The following is a 22,860-nucleotide window of genomic DNA, read 5'->3' as shown; positions in this document are numbered from 1 at the left end:
GTTAATAAAAGTAACCATTACTGACTACCACATTTTTTGCTCTTGATTTCTTTTAGTGTTTCTTAAAGCCAGAAAGTTGCCATTTGAAATGACTTTAGTTTTGTGCCATGTCTGTGATCTGCTTTTTTTCTACAAAATAAAACAACTGAATGAACATCCTCCAAGGCCGGTGATTCCATAATTTTTTGCCAGGGGTTGTATATGTAACACCAATGATAAAAATTAAAGCCAAAATAAATTAGGAAACAACTGTACATAACATTAATCAATAGTATACATTCAGTTAAATGTGCCTTCAACTTGCCTTATTAAATGTTATGTCTTGACATTCTAGCCACTCTAGGATTCATATTAATAGAGTTGACAATGTTTATTTTTGGTGCTTTTTTTGTTATGTGACTTGGACATTTGTATGTATTTTGGTGTGCTTCCACTAGGGGGAGCACTAATCTTATTAAACAATTGTGATTTTCAAGAAAGTTCTCAGGAAATCGCATTTCCGCTGTTTTGCATAAAGTTAAAGGCGCCGTTCACATGTGCGTTATGGTTTCTGTAATGAATAGAAAACGACAAAGTGCTGAATCTGTAACAACACACCTAAAAGGGTTTTTAGGTGAGAAATTTGCAAAGGAGGCTCAGACACATTTATTTTTATAAAGGCACACATACACATTAGACGGCCCTGCTGCTAGTGAAGAGTTCGGACGACACTCTGTGTGTGCTGCCCAACTCATGGTTGGGGAGATGTCAAACAGGCATATCCTATTTTGGACTGCCAATCACATTCTTCTCCAAGAAATAAGCTACCATGTGCATGTCTGTCTTTCTCATAGAGAGCACTGGGCAGAACCAGCGCTCATGTGTATAGGAGAGTCAGCTTAGAAGGCTGTCGAGCAAGCGATTGACAGAAGCATCGTTTGGCAGATAACCATCTAGTGTTTGTTGCCGGCTTTAAATTGCCATTTTCAGCCTCTGCCTGCTCCACTAAACAATATCAATAGCTGACAATTCATTAGTGATCACCAGGGCCGACTCCAGGTTTTTGAGGGCCCCGAGCGAAAGAGTCTCAGTGGGCCTCCCCTTTAACACATACCACGATTCATGATGCGCAGATACAGCAGAGAAATATAGGTATAGTACAATGCCAGATATCACATGAGTGATAGCCAGGGGTGGATTAAGGGTAGCCAGGGCCAGGGGCTGTTCAGACTCTGTGGGCCCCCCGGTCATGTGACGGGGTCATGTGATGGGGTCATCCTATACCTGAACCAGATTATTCCAGAAAATTTTCGGGGCCCCCTTGAGACTCCGTCCAGGCTCCACCCCAGCCCCGCCTCCACCCCTCGAACTGTCCACAGTCCCACCGCTCTCTCTTAGAAAAACTCCACTTCTCACCAATCACACATTAACAGTTCCCATCACCAGATCACACATATAGCCAGCAGCTTTTGTTTTGGCCAAAAGATTTTTTAAGCCGCCACCATAACACGGTAGACACTTCTGGCCGGGCCCTACTCTGCTGTAACCTATTAAATATTTGTTAAAATATGCAATACAATTTAGGTATATTTTTATTTGTTTTTCAATTTTTAAAATGACAAATAATATCACATACAAGGAACAAATACCGCTACACCATGACCAGACCACATATTACTACCACAGTCATCGAATTATATCACATACAAGGAACAAATCCCACAACCATGACCAGACCACATATTACCACCAGTGAACGAATAATATCACATATAAGGAACAAATACCACAACACCATGACCAGACCACATATTACCACCACAAAGTGACCAAATAGCACATACAAGGGACAAATACCACCACACCATGTCCAGACCACATATTACCACCACATAGTGACTGAATACTACAATACTGATCAGTAATAAAAAAAAAACACAATACAATCACCATGAGTGCCATTATACACAGGAGATCTGTACTTAGTATGCAGTGTCTGTGTACAGGTAATAGTGATCACCGATGACATTATACACAGGAGCTCTGTATAATGTATACAGTGTATAGTGTCAGCGTATAGGTAACACACTGACTCACCAGTGACGTCTCTAGGTGAAGTCCTTCATCTTTGTTTTTCATCTTTCATCCAGCGGAATGCGCATGCGTTTTCCTGCAAAACACAAGCGTTTTGCAAGCGTTTTTAGCTTGCAGAATGCTTGCGCTTTTACAAGCGATTTGAAGCATCGCTTGGAAAAGTGATTGACAGGAGGGTCCCACTGGTCAAGCATAGTGCTTGACAAGAGTGACCAACTTTTTACTATTGATGCTACCTATGTGGAATCAATAGTAAGATAGAATGTTAAAAATAATAAAAAAAAATATGGTTATTCTCACCTGCCGACGGCCCCCAATCTCTTCAGCGGCGCTCCCGTTAGGTTACATTCCCAGGGATGCTCTGCACGAAGGACCTTTGTGATGTCACGGTCGCATGACCGCGACATCATCTCAGGTGATTTGCGCAGTGCATCCCTGGGAACGGAAGCCGCCACGTGCACCGCTGAGAAGCGGCAGGACTGTGGGGGCCATTGGAAGGTAAGTATAATCCCTATTTTTTATTTTCTTTTTTTTTTACAGGAATATTGTACCCAGGGCCTGGAGGAGAGTCTCCTCTCCTCCAAACCCTGGGTACCATCCACACATGAAACACTCACTTTACGCATGGTGGGCATAGCCACATGCGTAAAGTGATCATTTCAATGCAATCCTATGGCGGCAGAATAGCCGCGATTCCGCAGAAATAATGAACATGCTGCGGATTTTACTGGTTTGCGATTCCGCAGCGGGAAAATCCGTAGCATGGGCACAGCAACTGCGGAATCCCATAGGATTGCATGGGAGTGCGTTTTTAAGCGGTTTTTAAGCATTTCCGCTGCGGCAAAAAATGCTGCGGAAATGCATAAAAAATGCAACGTGGGCACACAGCCTCATTGTGAGACCATATGCAGGTGCAGTGGTCCCAGGGTTCCTTCTAATGCATGACAATGCTAGGTGGCTGAAGTGTGGCAGCAGTTCCTGCATAATGAAGGCATCGATGATATGGACTGGCCCACCCATTCTCCAGGCCTAAATCCAATCAAGCACATTTGTGACATCATGTATTGTTCCAGCTACATTGCATCACATACTGTCCAGGAGTTGAATTTAATCCAGGTCTAGGTGGTGATCTATCAGGAGAACATCTGCCGCCTCATCAGGACCATGCCCAGGCGTTGTAGGGAGGTCATACAGACACGTGGAGGATACACACACTACAGAGCCTCATTTTCTTGTCTTGAGGCATTTCCACTGAAGTTGGATCAGCCTTTAATTTGATCTTCCACTTTGATTTTGAGTATCAATCCAAATCCAGACCTCCATGGGATATTAATTTTGATTTACATTGATCATTTTCATGTGCTATTGTTCTCATGCATTCCACTATGTAATTGTGCAATTGAGATCCATGAGTCTGGAAAAGGTTACAAAGCCATATCTCAAGCTTTGGGACTCCAGTGAACCACAGTGAGAACCATTATCCAGAAAATATTGAACAGTGGTGACATTTCCCAGCAGTGGCCGGCTGACCAAAATTACCCCAAGAGAGCAGCAACAACTTATCCAAGAGGTCAAAAAAGACCCCACAACAACATCCAAAGAACTGCAACCCTCACTTGCCTCAGATAAGGTCAGTGTTCATGACTCCACAATAAAACAGAGACTAGGCAAAAATGGTCTGCATGGCAAAGTTCCAAGACCAAAAACAATGGTGAACAATAAGAACATAAAAGCTCCTCTCAGTGAATACTCTGTGGATTGACGAGACAAAAGTTGAACTTTTTGGAAGGTGTATGTCCCATTACATCTGGCGTAGAAGTAACACAGCATTTCAGGAATGGAACATCATACCAACAGTAAAATATGGTGGTGGTAGTGTGATGGTCTGCGGCTGTTTCGCTGCTTCAGGACCTGGAAGAATTGCTGTGGTAAATGGAACAATGAATTATGATGTCTACAAAAAAATCCAGAAAGAGAATGTCCGGCCATCTGTTTGAGACCTCAAGCTGAAGCGCATTTGGGTTATGCAGCAGGATAATGATCCAAAACACACCAGCAAGTCCACCTCTGAAAGGCTTAGGAAAAACAAAGCATTGTAAAAGACTCATTGCCAGTTATCGCAAACACTTGATTGCAGTTGTTGCTGCTAAAGGTGGCCCAACCAGTTATTAGGTTTAGGGGGCAATCACTTTTTCACACAGGGCCTTGTAGATTTGGATTTCTTTATCCCTTAAAGGGAACCTGTCACTCCCTCAGACGTTTGTAACTAAAAGAGCCACCTTGTGCAGCACAAATGCTGCATTCTGACAAGGTGGCTCTTTTAGTTATGATTCCTGCACACACTGAAATAAACGTTTATAAAATGTGCCCCCTCATACCCTGAAATGTTCCCGGAGGCGGGTCTTTCCCTCCTAATCAGAGGCAGCACAGCTGTCACTCCGGGCCTGTGCTCGCCGGGCGCCACCTCCTCTTGCTGCATTATCGTCCCCGGCGCCTGCGCAGTAAGTACGAAGGGCAGCGCTACTGCGCACGCCCGGAAAAAAAAATTTAATGCACAGGCGCCGGGGACGATAATGAAGCAAGCGCCCGGCGCGCACAGGTCCGGAATGACGGCTGCATTTTGTGTTTACTTGTGTTATCTTTGTCTAATATTTTAATCTATTTGGTGATCTTTACATTTAGGTGTGACAAACATGCAAAAGAATAGGAAATCAGGAAGGGGGCAAACACTTTTTCACACAACCGTACATATACTGTGTGTATGTATATATATTCAAGAGAATGCCAAGAGTGTGCAAAGCAGTCATCAAAGCAAAAGGTGGCTACTTTGAAGGACCTAGAATATAAGACATGTTTTAAGTTGTTTCACACTTTTTTGTTAAGTATATAATTCCACATGTGTTAATTCATAGTTTTGATGCCTTCAGTGTGAATTTACAATTTTCATAGTCATGAAAATACAGAAAAATCTTTAAATGAGAAGGTGTGTCCAAACTTTTGGTCTGTACTGTATATATATATATATATATATATATATATATATATATATATATATACACACAGTTATATGAAAAAGTTTGGGCACCCCTATTAATCTTAAGCTTAATGTTTTATAAAAATAGTTTTTTTTGCAACAGCTATTTCAGTTTCATGTATCTAATAACTGTTGGACACAGTAATGTTTCTGCCTTGAAATGAGGTTTATTGTACTAACAGAAAATGCGCAATCTGCATTCAAACAAAATTTGACAGGTGCATAAGTATGGGCACCCTTATCATTTTCTTGTTTTAAATACTCCTACCTACTTTTTACTGACTTACTGAAGCACTTTTTTTTGGTTTTCTAACCTCATTGAGCTTTGAACTTCATAGCCAGGTGTATGCAATCATGAGAAAAGCTACTTAAAGTGGCCACTTGCAAGTTGTTCTCCTGTTTGTATCTCCTCTGAAGAGTGGCATCATGGGCTCCTCAAAAAAACTGTCTAATGAGCTGAAAACAAAGATTATTCAACATAGTTGTTCAGGGGAAGGATACAAAAACCTGTCTCAGAGATTTAACCTGTCAATTTCCACTGTGAGGAACATAGTAAGGAAATGGAAGACAACAGGTACAGTTCTTATTAAGGACAGAAGTGGCAGGCCAAGAAAAACATCAGAAAGGCAGAGAAGAAGAATGGTGAGATCAGTCAAGGACAATCCTCAGACCACCTCCAGAGAGCTGCAGCATCAACTTGCTGCAGATAGTGTCACTGTGCATCGGTCAACTATACAACGCACTTTGCACAAGGAGAAGCTGTATGGGAGAGTGATGCGAAAGAAGCCGTTTCTGCAAGCACGCCACAAACAGAGTCGGCTGAGGTACGCAAAAGCACATTTGGAGAAGCCAATTTCTTTTTGGAAGAAGGTCCTGTGGACTGATGAAACCAAGATTGAGTGGTTTGGTCATACAAAAAGGCGTTATGCATGGTGGCCAAAAAACACAGCATTCCAAGAAAAACACTTGCTACCCACAGTAAAATTTGGTGGAGATTCCATCATGCTTTGGGGCTGTGTGGCCAATGCCGGCACCGGGAATCTTGTTAAAGTTGAGGGACGCATGGATTCCTCTCAGTATCAGCAGATTCGTTACAATAATGTTCATGAATCAGTGACAAAGTTGAAGTAACGCATGGGATGGATCTTTCAGCAAGACAATGATCCAAAACACCGCTCCAAATCTACTCAGACATTCATGCAGAGGAACAATTACACTGTTCTGGAATGGCCATCCCAGTCCCCAAACCTGAATATCATTGAATATCTGTGGGTTCATTTGAAGAGGGCTGTCCATGCTCGGCGACCATCAAACTTAACTGAACTGGAATTGTTTTGTAAAGAGGAATGGTCAAAAATACCTACATCCAGGATCCAGGAACTCATTAAAAGCTACAGGAAGCGACTAGAGGCTGTTATTTTTGCAAAAGGAGGATCTACTAAATATTAATGTCACTTTTCTGGTGGGGTGCCCATACTTATGCACCTGTCAAATTTTGTTTGAATGCAGATTGCACATTTACTGTTAGTACAATAAAGCTCATTTCAAGGCAGAAACATTACAAACTTTTTCATATAACTGTATATATATATATATATATATATATATATATATATATATATATATATATATATATATTTTAGGAGCTGCAAAAAATATATTTAATTAAAAGTTCTGGCAGTATAACACATTTAAAGGGGTATCCTTCAATCTGCTATCATTCTCTTGAAAAATAAAAAACATTTATCTTTGAAGGTGTACAGCTCGTTGTCATGGAGCTTGACCATCAGTGCCTGTCCAGACCCTTGCCAAGTGTGCAATACAAGAGAGTTAACGGCTAACATACAGTGGGGAAAAAAGTATTTAATCAGCCACCAATTGTTCAAGTTCTCCCACTTAAAAAGATGAGAGAGGCCTGTAATTAAGATCATAGGTAGATCACAACTATGAGAGTCAAAATGAGAAAACAAATCTAGAAAATCACCTTGTCTGATTTGGCAAGACTTATTTTTCAAAGTATGGTGGAAAATAAGTATTTGGTCATTAACAAAAGGTCACCTCAATATTTTGTTATACATCCTTTGTTGGCAATGACAGAGGTCAAACGTTTTCTGTAAATCTTCACAAGGTTGGCACACACTGTTGGTGGTCTGCAGTGCCAGACGTCTCCCCCTGCTTAAGCCAGTACATGTCTGGGCCCGTCTAAAGTTTGGTAGAGAGCATTTGGATTATCCAGAAGAGTATTGGGAGAATGTCATATGGTCTGATGAAACCAAAGTAGAATTGTTTGGTAGAAACAAAACTCGTCATGTTTGGAGGAGACAGAATGCTGAGTTGCAGCCAAGTAACACCTTACCACTGTGAAGCATGGGAGTGGCAATATCATGCTTTGGGGGTATTTCTCTGCAAAGGGACCAGGACGACTGATCCATGTACATGAAAGAATGAATGGGGCAATGTATCATGAGATTTTGAGTGCAAACCTTCCATCAGCAAGGGCACTGAAGATGAAACGTGGATGGGTCTATCAGCAATATAATGATCCTAAGCAGACTGCCAGGGCAACAAAAGAGTGGCTTCGTAAGAAGCATATGAAGGTCCTGGAGTGGCCTAGCCAGTCTCCAGATCTCAACCCCATAAAAAACCTTTGGAAGGAGTTGAAAGTTCGTGTTGCACAGCGACAGACCCAAAACATCACTGTTCTAGTGGAGATCTGCATGAGGAATGGGCCAACATACCACCAACAGTGTGTGCCAACTTTGTGAAGACTTACAGAAAACGTTTGACCTCTGTCATTGCCAACAAAGGATATATAACAAAATAATGAGATGAACTTTTGTTAATGACCAAATACTTATTTTCCACCATAATTTGCAAAATAAATCTTGCCAAGGTGATTTTCTGGATTTGTTTTCTCATTGTGACTCTCATAGTTGTGGTCTACCTATGATGTCAATTACACGCCTCACTCATCTCTTTAAGTGAAAGAACTTGCACAAATGGTGGCTGAGTAAATACTTTTTTCACCACTGTACCTTTTTTTCCCCACTGTACCAGTCAGCTGTCTCCAGACCATTGATTTCTATGCAGCATTTTGTTGCTCAACTCTCTCCCTTTCAGCTCCTGACTAGCTGCTGTTACAAGTCTTGCAAAATCACCAGGCCGCAGCCTTGGCAGTTTTTAGAGCAGGTCTTCTAATCTGTTATGATCTGGTGGCCTAGGAGCAGCATGTGACGTACTCTGGAGAAGGTGGTACCTGTACTGACCGCAGACCCTGAACTTAGCACCACAACTAGAAGTAGCCGTGGGATGTACCTAATACTCCCTAGACACCTCGACACAGCCTAAGGACTAACTTCCCCTAAAGATAGAAACGGGAAAACTATCTTGCCCCAGAGAAAATCCCCAAAGGATAGACAGCCCCCTACAAATAGGAGGCCTTTCTAGCTAAAAAGAAAGAATAGGACAGAGAACTATGCGGTCAGTATTAAAACACTAGGAAATATCCACCACAGAAAATACAAAACTCCACATCTGACTAAAGACATGGATGGTATATCTGCATCTCCAGAAATACAGCTTGGCTGCAAAAAATCCTAACAAAGACAAAGCTGGACAAGACAAAACATGAAAATGCACAGAACTATAAGGCCCACAGCATGTGGACAGCAAAAACAAAGCCAGACCTTATCTTTGTTGAAAAGAACAGCAAACAGGAGAGACCAGTCAGGGATGTGAATCCTCCAAAAACAATGGACAACTGGCACTGACTAAAGGATCAAGCAAGACTAAATAGCCCAGTCCAAATTGCAATTAGTCTAAGTGGACACACCTGATAAATGCTGCGATCCAAAGACAGCAGCACTACCACTCATACCCACCGGAGGGAGCCCAAGAGCAGAATTCACAACACTAATCATAACTTTCACATAGCCATGTGCTTGTTCAAATGCCCTGCTATCTCTATAAGTAAATATTGTGATAGCAGTGAATACCCGTGAACAAAGAGAACGTGTCCTGAGTTTTATAGATCTACTAATACTACAGTTATGCTACTTATCAGAACTGTTACTCAAGAAAGTGAGCCCGCCCCAGCACAAACCAGGAAGTACAGAAAATGTAAGAAGTCTTACAATGGATTAATGTAGACCCAACACGCTGTTCAATTGAAGTATCTGAGGGTAGTCTTAACCATAACCAAATAGCAGATGTGCGTGGAAAGGAAAATCAGGTATTTGAATTTCAGGGTAATAGCTTGTATGTGTTCTTCTGGGTGGTAAAATTAAGCCGTCAGCAGACAATGTAACTGTCCGATTCTTCTTTCCTGGATTTAAAAATGCTAATAGACTTTTGTACAATATTCGCTTTCGTGTGAGTATGGCGGCCTCGACCAATCAGAGACGCGGGATTTCCAGGACAGACAGACGGAAAAACCCTTAGACAATTATATATATAGATAATGCCATCCTTAGGGTACCGTCACACTATAACATTTCGATCGCTACGACGGTACGATTTGTGACGTTCCAGCGATATCGTTACGATATCGCTGTGTCTGACATGCAGCAGCGATCAGGGATCCTGCTGAGAATCGTACGTCGTAGCAGATCGTTTAGAACTTTCTTTCATCGCTGGATCTCCCGCTGTCATCGCTAGATCGGTGTGTGTGACACCGATCTAGCGATCTAGCGATGCGATCCAGCGATGTGTTCGCTTGTAACCAGGTCCCTTGCCGTCTGCTTCCCGCACTGTGACTGCCGGCCGTAAAGTGAAAGCAGAGCACAGCGGCTGTGCTTTCACTTTCACTTTACGGCCGGCAGTCACTGAGTGCGGGAAGCAGACTGCAAGGGACCTGACGGACACCAGAATGTAAGTATGTGCTGTTTGTTTTTTTTTAGTTTAACGCTTGTAACCAGGGTAAACATCGGGTAACTAAGCGCGGTCCTGCGCTTAGTTACCCGATGTTTACCCTGGTTACCCAGGGACCTCGGCATCGTTGGTCGCTGGAGAGCTGTCTGTGTGACAGCTTCCCAGCGACCACACTACGATTTACCTACGATCACGGCCAGGTCATATCGCTGGTCGTGATCGTAGGTAAATCGTATAGTGTGACGGTACCCTAAGTTACATAATTTCCTCTTTTATTAAGTATAACAGTCCCTTATTGCATATCATCATCTCTAGTTATATATGGTGCTGTCCCTTGTTACATAGCTCTGCTGATATGTACAGCACTGTCTCTTACATAGTGTATTGTTATTTTTGTTATTCACAGCGCACTCTTTTATTACATAGTCCCTTCTCTTGTTAGAATATAAAATGACTTCTAATGGGGCAGCATCTCACCAGATGACCAGTCCATCAGCTCATCCATTAGAAAAGCTTTCCTATGCTCCATCAGCCATCATTGCATTATATATCTAACAAGAGAGGACGGCACGGCCGGGTCATATCGCTGGTCGTGATCGTAGGTAAATCGTATAGTGTGACGGTACCCTAAGTTACATAATTTCCTCTTTTATTAAGTATAACAGTCCCTTATTGCATATCATCATCTCTAGTTATATATGGTGCTGTCCCTCAGTGGCGTAGGAAGGGGGGTGCGGGGGGGGCGGTCCGCCCCGGGCGGCACAATGCGGGGGGCGGCCGGCGCTGCAGGAGAAAGGGAAAAAAAAAAAAAAGACGACCCTTTAAATCTTCGGGCGGTGCTGTCCGCCACGACGACCAGGCTCCCCCCGCCCCTGGGCCCCCGCCCCCCGCTCTATACTCACCTCTCCTGGTTCCTGCAGCGCCGGCAGCTACAGCGTCCTCTGACTCTGCGACGTCTCAGAGCAGAGGGCGCGATGACGTCACTACTGTGCGCGCCGCTCTGCCTCTCTGTCCTGAGCGTCGCAGAGCCGGAGAGACGCTGACTGCATCGGACCTGCGCTAGGAACGGGAGAGGTGAGGATTTTAATTTTTTTTTTTTCTTTATGTCTGACTCTGGGGGCAATGCTGGAGACCATTGGGCAGATTGCTGGACACACCGGGGCAATACTGGAGACCATGGGGCAGATTGCTGGACACACTGGGGCAATACTGGAGACCATGGGGCAGATTGCTGGACACACTGGGGCAATACTGGAGACCATGGGGCAGATTGCTGGACACACTGGGGCAATACTGGAGACCATGGGGCAGATTGCTGGACACACTGGGGCAATACTGGAGACCATGGGGCAGATTGCTGGACACACTGGGGCAATACTGGAGACCATGGGGCAGATTGCTGGACACACTGGGGCAATACTGGAGACCATGGGGCAGATTGCTGGACACACTGGGGCAATACTGGAGACCATGGGGCAGAATGCTGGACACACCGGGGCAATACTGGAGACCATGGGGCAGATTGCTGGACACACCGGGGTAATACTGGAGACCATGGGGCAGATTGCTGGACACACTGGGGCAATACTGGAGACCATGGGGCAGATTGCTGGACACACCGGGGCAATACTGGAGACCATGGGGCAGATTGCTGGACACACTGGGGCAATACTGGAGACCATGGGGCAGATTGCTGGACACACTGGGGCAATACTGGAAACCATGGGGCAGAATGCTGGACACACCGGGGCAATACTGGAGACCATGGGGCAGATTGCTGGACACACTGGGGCAATACTGGAGACCATGGGGCAGATTGCTGGACACACTGGGGCAATACTGGAGACCATGGGGCAGATTGCTGGACACACTGGGGCAATACTGGAGACCATGGGGCAGAATGCTGGACACACTGGGGCAATACTGGAGACCATGGGGCAGAATGCTGGACACACCAGGGCAATACTGGAGACCATGGGGCAGATTGCTGGACACACAGGGGCAATACTGGAGACCTTGGGGCAGAATGCTGGACACACCGGGGCAATACTGGAGACCATGGGGCAGATTGCTGGACACACTGGGGCAATACTGAAGACCATGGGGCAGAATGCTGGACACACTGGGGCAATACTGGAGACCATGGGGCAGAATGCTGGACACACTGGGGCAATACAGGAGACCATGGGGCAGATTGCTGGACACACTGGGGCAGATTGCTGGACACACTGGGGGTAATATGCTGGACACACTGGGGGTAATATGCTGGACACAATGGGGGTAATATGCTGGACACACTGGGGCAGATTGCTGGACACACTGGGGGCAGGACTTGGGGCATGATTGGAGACACGGGGCAGGATTGGATCATGGGGCAGGACGGATACGATGGAGGCTGGTGGGGCAGGATGGGGAGATCATATGGGGCAGGATGGGGAGATCATATGGTGTAGAATGGATAGTCATGAGGGCAGGATACGAGAACATATGGCTGGAGCCAGGAATGAGATAAACGGGGCCAGGGTGGGGAATAGTGTTACCATAGGGGCTAATTAAGGGATATTATTACTGCAGTGATGTATTTATTTTATTTTTTGAGTATACTGTTTTAAATGGGGGGGGCGGTACTGTTATTGTGCAGAGTGACACTATATCGCCTTTTTGTCTTCATGTGGTGTAATGTAGAAGTTGTGAAAAATTAAGTAATGTGTTCTGCAAGCGGAGCTCGAGATAACTGTGTTATTTCCTGCAGAAACGAGTCCTGGCTGGAAGGAATGATGGCTGTCTGTGCTGGATAAAAGATGAAGGACTTCACCTAGAGACGTCACTGGTGAGTGAGTGTTACCTATACACTGACACTATACACTGTATACTATATGCAGAGGTCCTGTGTACAATGTCACCAGTGATCTCTGTATTACCTCTACACAGACACTGCATACTAAGTACAGATCTCCTGTGAATACTGGCACTTATGGTGATAGTATTGTGTTGTTTTTTTTTTTATTACTGATCAGTATTGTAGTATTCAGTCACTATGTGGTGGTAATGTGTGGTCTGGAAATGGTGTTGTGGTATTTGTCCCTTGTATGTAGTATTATTCGGTCACTATGTGGTCTGGTCACGGTGTGGTGGTATTAAGTCACAGGTTTGGCATGTGGGGGTGACACCATTAGGCCCAGTTTAAGTTCTACAAAACAGGAAAACCATTTTTGGTAACCTTTGTGTGTATTGAGCCGGGGGAGGGGGGGGGGGCGCCAAACTCGGGAACAGCCCCGGGCGGCAAAAGCTCTAGCTACGCCTGTGCTGTCCCTTGTTACATAGCTCTGCTGATATGTACAGCACTGTCTCTTACATAGTGTATTGTTATTTTTGTTATTCACAGCGCACTCTTTTATTACATAGTCCCTTCTCTTGTTAGAATATAAAATGACTTCTAATGGGGCAGCATCTCACCAGATGACCAGTCCATCAGCTCATCCATTAGAAAAGCTTTCCTATGCTCCATCAGCCATCATTGCATTATATATCTAACAAGAGAGGACGGCATGCAATAAAGAACAGGGCTCTATATAACCCAATATGTAAGGGACAATGGTGTACATAACAAGAGAGGGCACTATGTAATAAGGGACATCATTGCTGTCAGTGTCCGCCTCTGAATCTGTCAGTAGGATGAACCATGCTAAGCCGTCTATATGGGGATGCAGGTCATGGAAAATGATACCTTACTTTCATCAATCTGACCTCTTATTCTAGAGAAATTCATGTTTTTCTTAATATGTAAGTTAGCTGTTAAGATCTATGGGATAACTCAAAATTAGAAAAAAGAACGGCACAAAAAGGAGGAGCACAGATATGGTCGCAACCCTTACGAAACAAAATATGTGGAATCCGGCACGCTAAAAAAAAGGCTAATTTTTATTGAAATCAAGAAATAGTGTATCAAATATATAACATTTCGGTCTAGATGACCTTCATCACATATACACTTTACATTATCGCAGTTGCAATGTCTGTCGGAATGGTTGTCAGCCTGTATGATAAAGGATAATGAAGGTCATCTACACTGAAACGTAATATATTTGATAGATTATTTCTTGATTTCAATAAAAATTAGCTCATTTTTGAGAGTGCTGGATTCCACATATTTTGTTAAGATCTATGGGCCGGACACACATCTCCCTGAGAATTTAGTTACCAGTGTGAGACATGCAGATGAGACTGTCAGTCACTACATGTCTTCCACTGGTAACTTCCCTTTTCATGTAAAATAAGCTCCGGAGGCAGATTCTAAGGGAAATGGTGCAGCCCATAGATCTTAAAAGCAAGGTATCATTTTTATTCAGCTACTTATGACCTACAGTACAGACCTAAAGTTTGGACACACCTTCTCATTTAAAGATTTTTCTGTATTTTCATGACTATGAAAATTGTACATTCACACTGAAGGCATCAAAACTATGAATTAACACATGTGGAATTACAGTGGGGCAAAAAAGTATTTAGTCAGTCAGCAATAGTGCAAGTTCCACCACTTAAAAAGTTGAGAGGCGTCTGTAATTTACATCATAGGTAGACCTCAACTATGGGAGACAAACTGAGAAAAAAAAATCCAGAAAATCACATTGTCTGTTTTTTTTATCATTTTATTTGCATATTATGGTGTAAAATAAGTATTTGGTCAGAAACAAACAATCAAGATTTCTGGCTCTCACAGACCTGTAACTTCTTCTTTAAGAGTCTCCTCTTTCCTCCACTCATTACCTGTAGTAATGGCACCTGTTTAAACTTGTTATCAGTATAAAAAGACACCTGTGCACACCCTCAAACAGTCTGACTCCAAACTCCACTATAGTGAAGACCAAAGAGCTGTCAAAGGACACCAGAAACAAAATTGTAGCCCTGCACCAGGCTGGGAAGACTGAATCTGCAATAGCCAACCAGCTTGGAGTGAAGAAATCAACAGTGGGAGCAATAATTAGAAAATGGAAGATATACAAGACCACTGATAATCTCCCTCGATCTGGGGCTCCACGCAAAATCTCACCCCGTGGGGTCAGAATGATCACAAGAACGGTGAGCAAAAATCCCAGAACCACGCGGGGGGACCTATTGAATGAACTGCAGAGAGCTGGGACCAATGTAACAAGGCCTACCATAAGTAACACACTACGCCACCATGGACTCAGATCCTGCAGTGCCAGACGTGTCCCACTGCTTAAGCCAGTACATGTCCGGGCCCGTCTGAAGTTTGCTAGAGAGCATTTGGATGATCCAGAGGAGTTTGGGGAGAATGTCCTATGATCTGATAAAACCAAACTGGAACTGTTTGGTAGAAACACAACTTGTCGTGTTTGGAGGAAAAAGAATACTGAGTTGCATCCATCAAACACCATACCTACTGTAAAGCATGGTGGTGAAAACATCATGCTTTGGGGCTGTTTCTCTGCAAAGGGGCCAGGACGACTGATCCGGGTACATGAAAGAATGAATGGGGCCATGTATCGTGAGATTTTGAGTGCAAACCTCCTTCCATCAGCAAGGGCATTGAAGATGAAACGTGGCTGGGTCTTTCAACATGACAATGATCCAAAGCACACCGCCAGGGCAACGAAGGAGTGGCTTCGTAAGAAGCATTTCAAGGTCCTGGAGTGGCCTAGCCAGTCTCCAGATCTCAACCCTATAGAAAACCTTTGGAGGGAGCTGAAAGTCCGTGTTGCCAAGCGAAAAGCCAAAAACATCACTGCTCTAGAGGAGATCTGCATGGAGGAATGGGCCAACATATCAACAACAGTGTGTGGCAACCTTGTGAAGACTTACAGAAAACGTTTGACCTCTGTCATTGCCAACAAAGGATATATTACAAAGTATTGAGATGAAATTTTGTTTCTGACCAAATACTTATTTTCCACCATAATATGCAAATAAAATGTTAAAAAAACAGACAATGTGATTTTCTGGATTTTTTTTTCTCAGTTTGTCTCCCATAGTTGAGGTCTACCTATGATGTAAATTACAGACGCCTCTCATCTTTTTAAGTGGTGGAACTTGCACTATTGCTGACTGACTAAATACTTTTTTGCCCCACTGTATATACTTAACAAAAAAGTGTGAAACAACTGAAAATATGTCTTATATTCTAGGTTCTTCAAAGTTGCCACCTTTTGCTTTGATGACTGCTTTACACACTCTTGGCATTCTCTTGATGAGCTTCAAGAGGTAGTCACCAGGAATTGTTTTCACTTCACAGGTGTGCCCTGTCATGTTTAATAAGTGGGATTTCTTGCCTTATAAATGGGGATGGGACCATCAGTTGTGTTGTGCAGAAGTCTAGTGGATACACAGCTGATAGTGCTACTGAATAGACTGTTAGAATTTGTATTATAGCAAGAAAAAAAACAGTTAAGTAAAGAAAAATGAGTGTCCATCATTATTTTAAGAAATGAAGGTCAGTCAGTCCGAAAAATTGGGCAAACTTTGAAAGTGTCCCCAAGGGCAGTGGCAAAAATCATCAAGCGCTACAAAGAAACTGGCTCACATGAGGACTGCCCCAGGAAAGGAAGACCAAGAGTCACCTCTGCTTCTGAGGATAAGTTTATCCGAGTCACCAGCCTCAGAAATCGCAGGTTAACAACATCTCATATTAGAGACCAGGTCAATGCCACACAGAGTTCTAGCAGCAGACACATCTCTACAACAACTGTTAAGAAGAGACTTTGTGCAGCAGGCCTTCATGGTAAAATAGTTGCTGGGAAACCACTGCTAAGGACAGGCAACAAGCAACGAGCCTGCGGCCGCATAGCAATACATGCGGCTACACGCTCCGCTCCTGAGTGCGAGGTGCAGTGCTGGGTATTGCCGTGCGAGACTCATCCGAGTTTCTTGCAAGTGAGTATGAGCCCTTAAGAGGAGACTTTGTGCAGCAGGCCTTCATGGTAAAATAGCTGCTAGGAAACCACTGCTAAGGACAGGCAACAAGCAGAAGAGACTTGTTTGGGGTAAAGAACACAAGGAATGGACATTAGACCAGTGGAAATCTGTACTTTGGTCTGATGAGTCCAAATTTGAGATCTTTGGTTCCAACCACCGTGTCTTTGTGTGATGCAGAAAAGGTGAACGATGGACTCTACATGCCTGGTTCCCACTGTGAAGCATGGAGGAGGAGGTGTGATGGTGTGGGGGTGCTTTGCTGGTGACACTGTTGGGGATTTATTTAAAATTGAAGGCATACTGAACTAGCATTGCTACCACAGCATCTTGCAGCGGCATGCTATTCCATCCTGTTTGTGTTTAGTTGGACCATCATTTATTTTTCAACAGGACAATGACCCCAAACACACCTCCAGGCTGTGTAAGGGCTATTTGGCCAAGAAGGAGAGTGATGACCTGGCCTCCACAGTCACCAGACCTGAACCCAATCGAGATGGTTTGGGGTGAGCTGGACCGCAGAGTGAAGGCAAAAGGGCCAACAAGTGCTAAGCACCTCTGGGAACTCCTTCAAGATTGTTGGAAGACCATTCCCGGTGACTACCTCTTGAAGCTCATCAAGAGAATGCCAAGAGTGTGCAAAGCAGTCATCAAAGCAAAAAGGTGGCTACTTTGAAGAACCTAGAATATGAGACACTAGATGGTGGCCCGATTCTAACGCATCGGGTATTCTAGAATATGCATGTCCACGTAGTATATTGCACAGCCCACGTAGTATATTGCCCAACCACGTAGTATATTGCCCAGCCACGTTGTATATTGCCCAGCCACATAGTATATTGCCCAGCCACGTAGTATATTGCTCAGCCACATAGTATAATGCCCAGCCACGTAGTATATTGCACAGCGACATAATATACAGCACAGAGCCACATAGTATACAGCACAGACACGTAGTATATTGGCCAGTCATGTAGTATATTGCCCAGCCACATAGTATATTGCCCAGCCATGTATGTAACAGGTTAAAAAAGACTTAAAATAAAAAATAAACATATACTCACCTGCATACGCATCATCAATAGTAAAAAGTTGGTCACACAGGGTTAATAGCTGGGTTAATGGAGTGCATTACACCGCGGCATAACGCGGTCCATTAACGCTGCCATTAACCCTGTGTGAGGGCTGACTGGAGGGGAGTATGGAGCGGACGCTGACTGCGGGGAGTATGGAGCGGGCGCCGGGCATTGACTGCAGGGGAGTAGGGAGGGACTAATCGGACTGTGGCCATCGCTGATTGGTCGCGGCAGCCATGACAGGCAGGTGGCGAGACCAATCAGCGACTTGCATTTCCATGACAGACAGAGACCATGACCAATGAATATCTGTGCCAGACAGACAGACAGAAAAACAGACGGAAGTAACCCTTAGACAATTATATAGTAGATAATTTCAGTTGTTTCACACTTTTTTGTTAAGTATATAATTCCACGTGTTAATTCATAGTTTTGATGCCTTCAGTGTGAATGTACAATTTTCATAGTCATGAAAATACAGAAAAATCTTTACATGAGAAAGTGTGTCCAAAATTTGTTCTGTACTGTACATGCCATATAGACAGCTTAGGAGGGTTGACCCTACGGAAAGATTCCCTTTAAGTTTTAGCATTTGAAAGGGTAGGCATTTAAATTATGGGTCCACCCTATTGTACATACATGTTATTTATTGTTGCACATACCTGGCCCATTTGTAAGTGCCATCATCCTAGAAAGGGCCAATGGTTACAATATTTTAAATTAGTTTCAAGTAGTTTTAATGTAATTCTGTCATCAGATTTCACAATGCAGATTGCATACATTATAAAATAGATCTGATGAGGCTGTGCTCTTACCTAGAAAGTCCATGTCAGAATGGCTGTAGAATCTTCAAGTTAAAATAAGCATTTAATGAGTCCTGCTGCATAAAATTGAATACTCATTTCAATATTTGCAGGAAGACTTTCAAAAATTCTTCTCAGATGGATTTTTAAATTACGTTCACGAGCCACATTCAGGACTTACAGATCTATGTAATAATGTATGAAGTTTGTAAAATCTGTTAACAGGTCTGCTTTAATGTTAATGGAAGAACTGGATCAAGGATCAATCCACCCTTTTTTGATGAACAAAGTTTAAATGACTTGTCAGGCATTTGAAAAATTTAATGCAGTGGTCTTGTGAATATGCACATTTCTCATCAGTGAAACTGCAACAGCAAGAAGGAAAAGTCGTGGAATTATGGATCAACAGACATGGTAATGCTATGCAAATGATCAAAAATGCCAACAAATTTTTCATAATATCTCAACTTATTCAGCATCGCGTATGAGCACCATGTGCAGAAATACATGCACTTACATGCTTTGGCATTGGTTAATAATGGTTACGTGAAGAATGTTCTACCAAACTGGATGCACTAGGGCACCTAAATCATCAAGATCCACAGCTGGCAGCTGTCTTTGCAATTGCTAACCAATGGTGTTGAGACAAGTCCAGAGTCCGTGCAGGTCATGGTTAGCGGGTTTAGGCGTCTGTGCCTGAGATAAAGTTCATTGATTAGGGCTTTTTTATAATATACTAGATGGTGGCCCGATTCTAACGCATCAGATATTCTAGAATATGTATGTAGTTTATTTATGAAGTTTTCAGAATAATGCAATTTACACACAGGATTCGGCCGGCCGCAACCAATTAGCAAAGCGTGGTTCAAATTCCGCGCCAATTCACGGCCGGACTGTGTCTGTCGCTGATTGTTCACGGCCGGGCGTGACCAATCAGTGAAGCCAGGGCCAGCTCCAGGTTTTTGAGGGCCCCGGGCGAAAGAGTCTCAGTGGGGCCCCCTCTTTAACACATACCACGATTCATGATGCACAGATACAGCAGAGAAATATAGCACAGCCAAGTAGCATACAGCCCACGTAGTGTTATGAAAGGCAATTCAGAATCACAATGGACATGGAGGTCAGAGCACATACAGTGAACTGACAATAACCCAAAATAATAGAACGAGCTCTGAGACGTGGGAACTCTGCAGACCGCAATCCCTAAGCCTATCAAACCACACTAAAGGTAGCCGTGGAGCGCTCCTGACCAGAACCTAGGCGCCTCGTCACAGCCTGAGAAACTAGCTAATCCTGAAGATAGAAAAATAAGCCTACCTTGCCTCAGAGAAATTCCCCAAAGGAAAAGGCAGCCCCCCACATATAATGACTGTGAGTAAGATGAAAACACAAACATAGAGATGAAACAGATTTAGCAAAGTGAGGCCCGACTAGCTGAACAGAACGAGGATAGGGAAGATAACTTTGCCGTCAGCACAAAAACCTATAAAAAACCACGCAGAGGGGACAAAAAGACCCTCCGCACCGACTAACGGTACGGAGGTGGTCCCTCTGCGTCTCAGAGCTTCCAGCAGGCGAGAAAAACCAATAAAGCAAGCTGGATAGAAAAATAGCAACAAAATAACATAAGCAAAACTTAGGTTTGCAGAGCAGCAGGCCACAGGAATGATCCAGGGAAAAAACAAGTCCCACACTGAAACATTGACAGGAAGCATAGATCAAAGCATCAGGTGGAGTTAAGTAGAGAAGACGCTAACGAGCTCACCAGATCACCTGAGGGAGGAAACTCAGAAGCTGCAGTACCACTTTCCTCCACAAACGGAAGATCCCAGAGAGAATCAGCCGAAGTACCACTTGTGACCACAGGAGTGAACTCTGCCACAGAATTCACAACAGTACCCCCCCCTTGAGGAGGGGTCACCGAACCCTCACCAGAGCCCCCAGGCCGACCAGGATGAGCCACATGAAAGGCACGAACAAGATCGGGAGCATGGACATCAGAGGCAAAAACCCAGGAATTATCCTCCTGAGCATAACCCTTCCATTTAACCAGATACTGGAGTTTCCGTCTTGAAACACGAGAATCCAAAATCTTCCCCACAATATACTCCAATTCCCCCTCCACCAAAACCGGGGCAGGAGGCTCAACAGATGGAACCATAGGTGCCACGTATCTCCGCAACAATGACCTATGGAATACGTTATGTATGGAAAAAGAATCTGGAAGGGTCAGACGAAAAGACACAGGATTAAGAACCTCAGAAATCCTATACGGACCAATAAAACGAGGTTTAAACTTAGGAGAGGAAACCTTCATAGGAATATGACGAGAAGATAACCAAACCAGATCCCCAACACGAAGTCGGGGACCCACACGGCGTCTGCGATTAGCGAAAAGTTGAGCCTTCTCCTGGGACAAGGTCAAATTGTCCACTACCTGAGTCCAAATCTGCTGCAACCTGTCCACCACAGTATCCATACCAGGACAGTCCGAAGACTCAACCTGTCCAGAAGAGAAACGAGGATGGAACCCAGAATTGCAGAAAAACGGTGAAACCAAGGTAGCCGAGCTGGCCCGATTATTAAGGGCGAACTCAGCCAAAGGCAAAAAGGACACCCAGTCATCCTGATCAGCAGAAACAAAGCACCTCAGATATGTTTCCAAGGTCTGATTGGTTCGCTCGGTCTGGCCATTAGTCTGAGGATGGAAAGCCGAGGAAAAAGACAAGTCAATGCCCATCCTACCACAAAAGGCTCGCCAAAACCTCGAAACAAACTGGGAACCTCTGTCAGAAACAATATTCTCTGGAATGCCATGCAAACGAACCACATGCTGGAAGAACAAAGGCACCAAATCAGAGGAGGAAGGCAATTTAGACAAGGGTACCAGATGGACCATCTTAGAAAAGCGATCACAGACCACCCAAATGACTGACATCTTTTGAGAAACGGGAAGGTCAGAAATAAAATCAATAGAGATATGTGTCCAAGGCCTCTTCGGGACCGGCAAGTCCAAAAGCAACCCACTGGCACGAGAACAGCAGGGCTTAGCCCGAGCACAAATCCCACAGGACTGCACAAAAGCACGCACATCCCGCGACAGAGAGGGCCACCAAAAGGATCTAGCCACCAACTCTCTGGTACCAAAGATTCCAGGATGACCAGCCAACACCGAACAATGAAGTTCAGAGATAACTCTATTCGTCCACCTATCAGGGACAAACAGTTTCTCCGCTGGGCAACGATCAGGTTTATTAGCCTGAAATTTTTGCAGCACCCGCCGCAAATCAGGGGAGATGGCAGACACAATTACTCCTTCCTTGAGGATACCCGCCGGCTCAGATAAACCCGGAGAGTCGGGTACAAAACTCCTAGACAGAGCATCCGCCTTCACATTTTTAGAGCCCGGAAGGTACGAAATCACAAAGTCAAAACGGGCAAAAAACAGCGACCAACGAGCTTGTCTAGGATTCAAGCGCTTGGCAGACTCGAGATAAGTCAAGTTCTTATGATCAGTCAATACCACCACGCGATCTATCTTTGTGAACCAACTAGCCCCCTTAATCCGAGCAAACAGATCAGATAACAATGGCAAGGGGTACTGAAATTTAACCGTGATCTTATTAAGAAGGCGGTAATCTATACAAGGTCTCAGCGAACCATCCTTCTTGGCTACAAAAAAAGAACCCTGCTCCTAATGGCGACGATGACGGGCGAATATGCCCCTTCTCCAGGGATTCCTTCACATAACTGCGCATAGCGGTGTGCTCAGGCACGGACAAATTAAACAATCGACCTTTTGGGAATTTACTACCAGGAATCAAATTGATAGCACAATCACAATCCCTATGCGGAGGTAGGGTATTGGACTTGGGCTCATCAAATACATCCCGGTAATCAGACAAGAACTCTGGGACCTCAGAAGGAGTGGATGACGAAATTGACAGAAATGGAACATCACCATGTACCCCCTGACAACCCCAGCTGGACACCGACATGGATTTCCAATCTAATACTGGATTATGGGCTTGTAGCCATGGCAACCCCAACACGACCACATCATGCAGATTATGCA

This window comes from Ranitomeya imitator, chromosome 1 (assembly GCF_032444005.1).
Source record: "Ranitomeya imitator isolate aRanImi1 chromosome 1, aRanImi1.pri, whole genome shotgun sequence".
NCBI lineage: Eukaryota > Metazoa > Chordata > Amphibia > Anura > Dendrobatidae > Ranitomeya > Ranitomeya imitator.
This window is presented reverse-complemented; position numbering follows the sequence as displayed.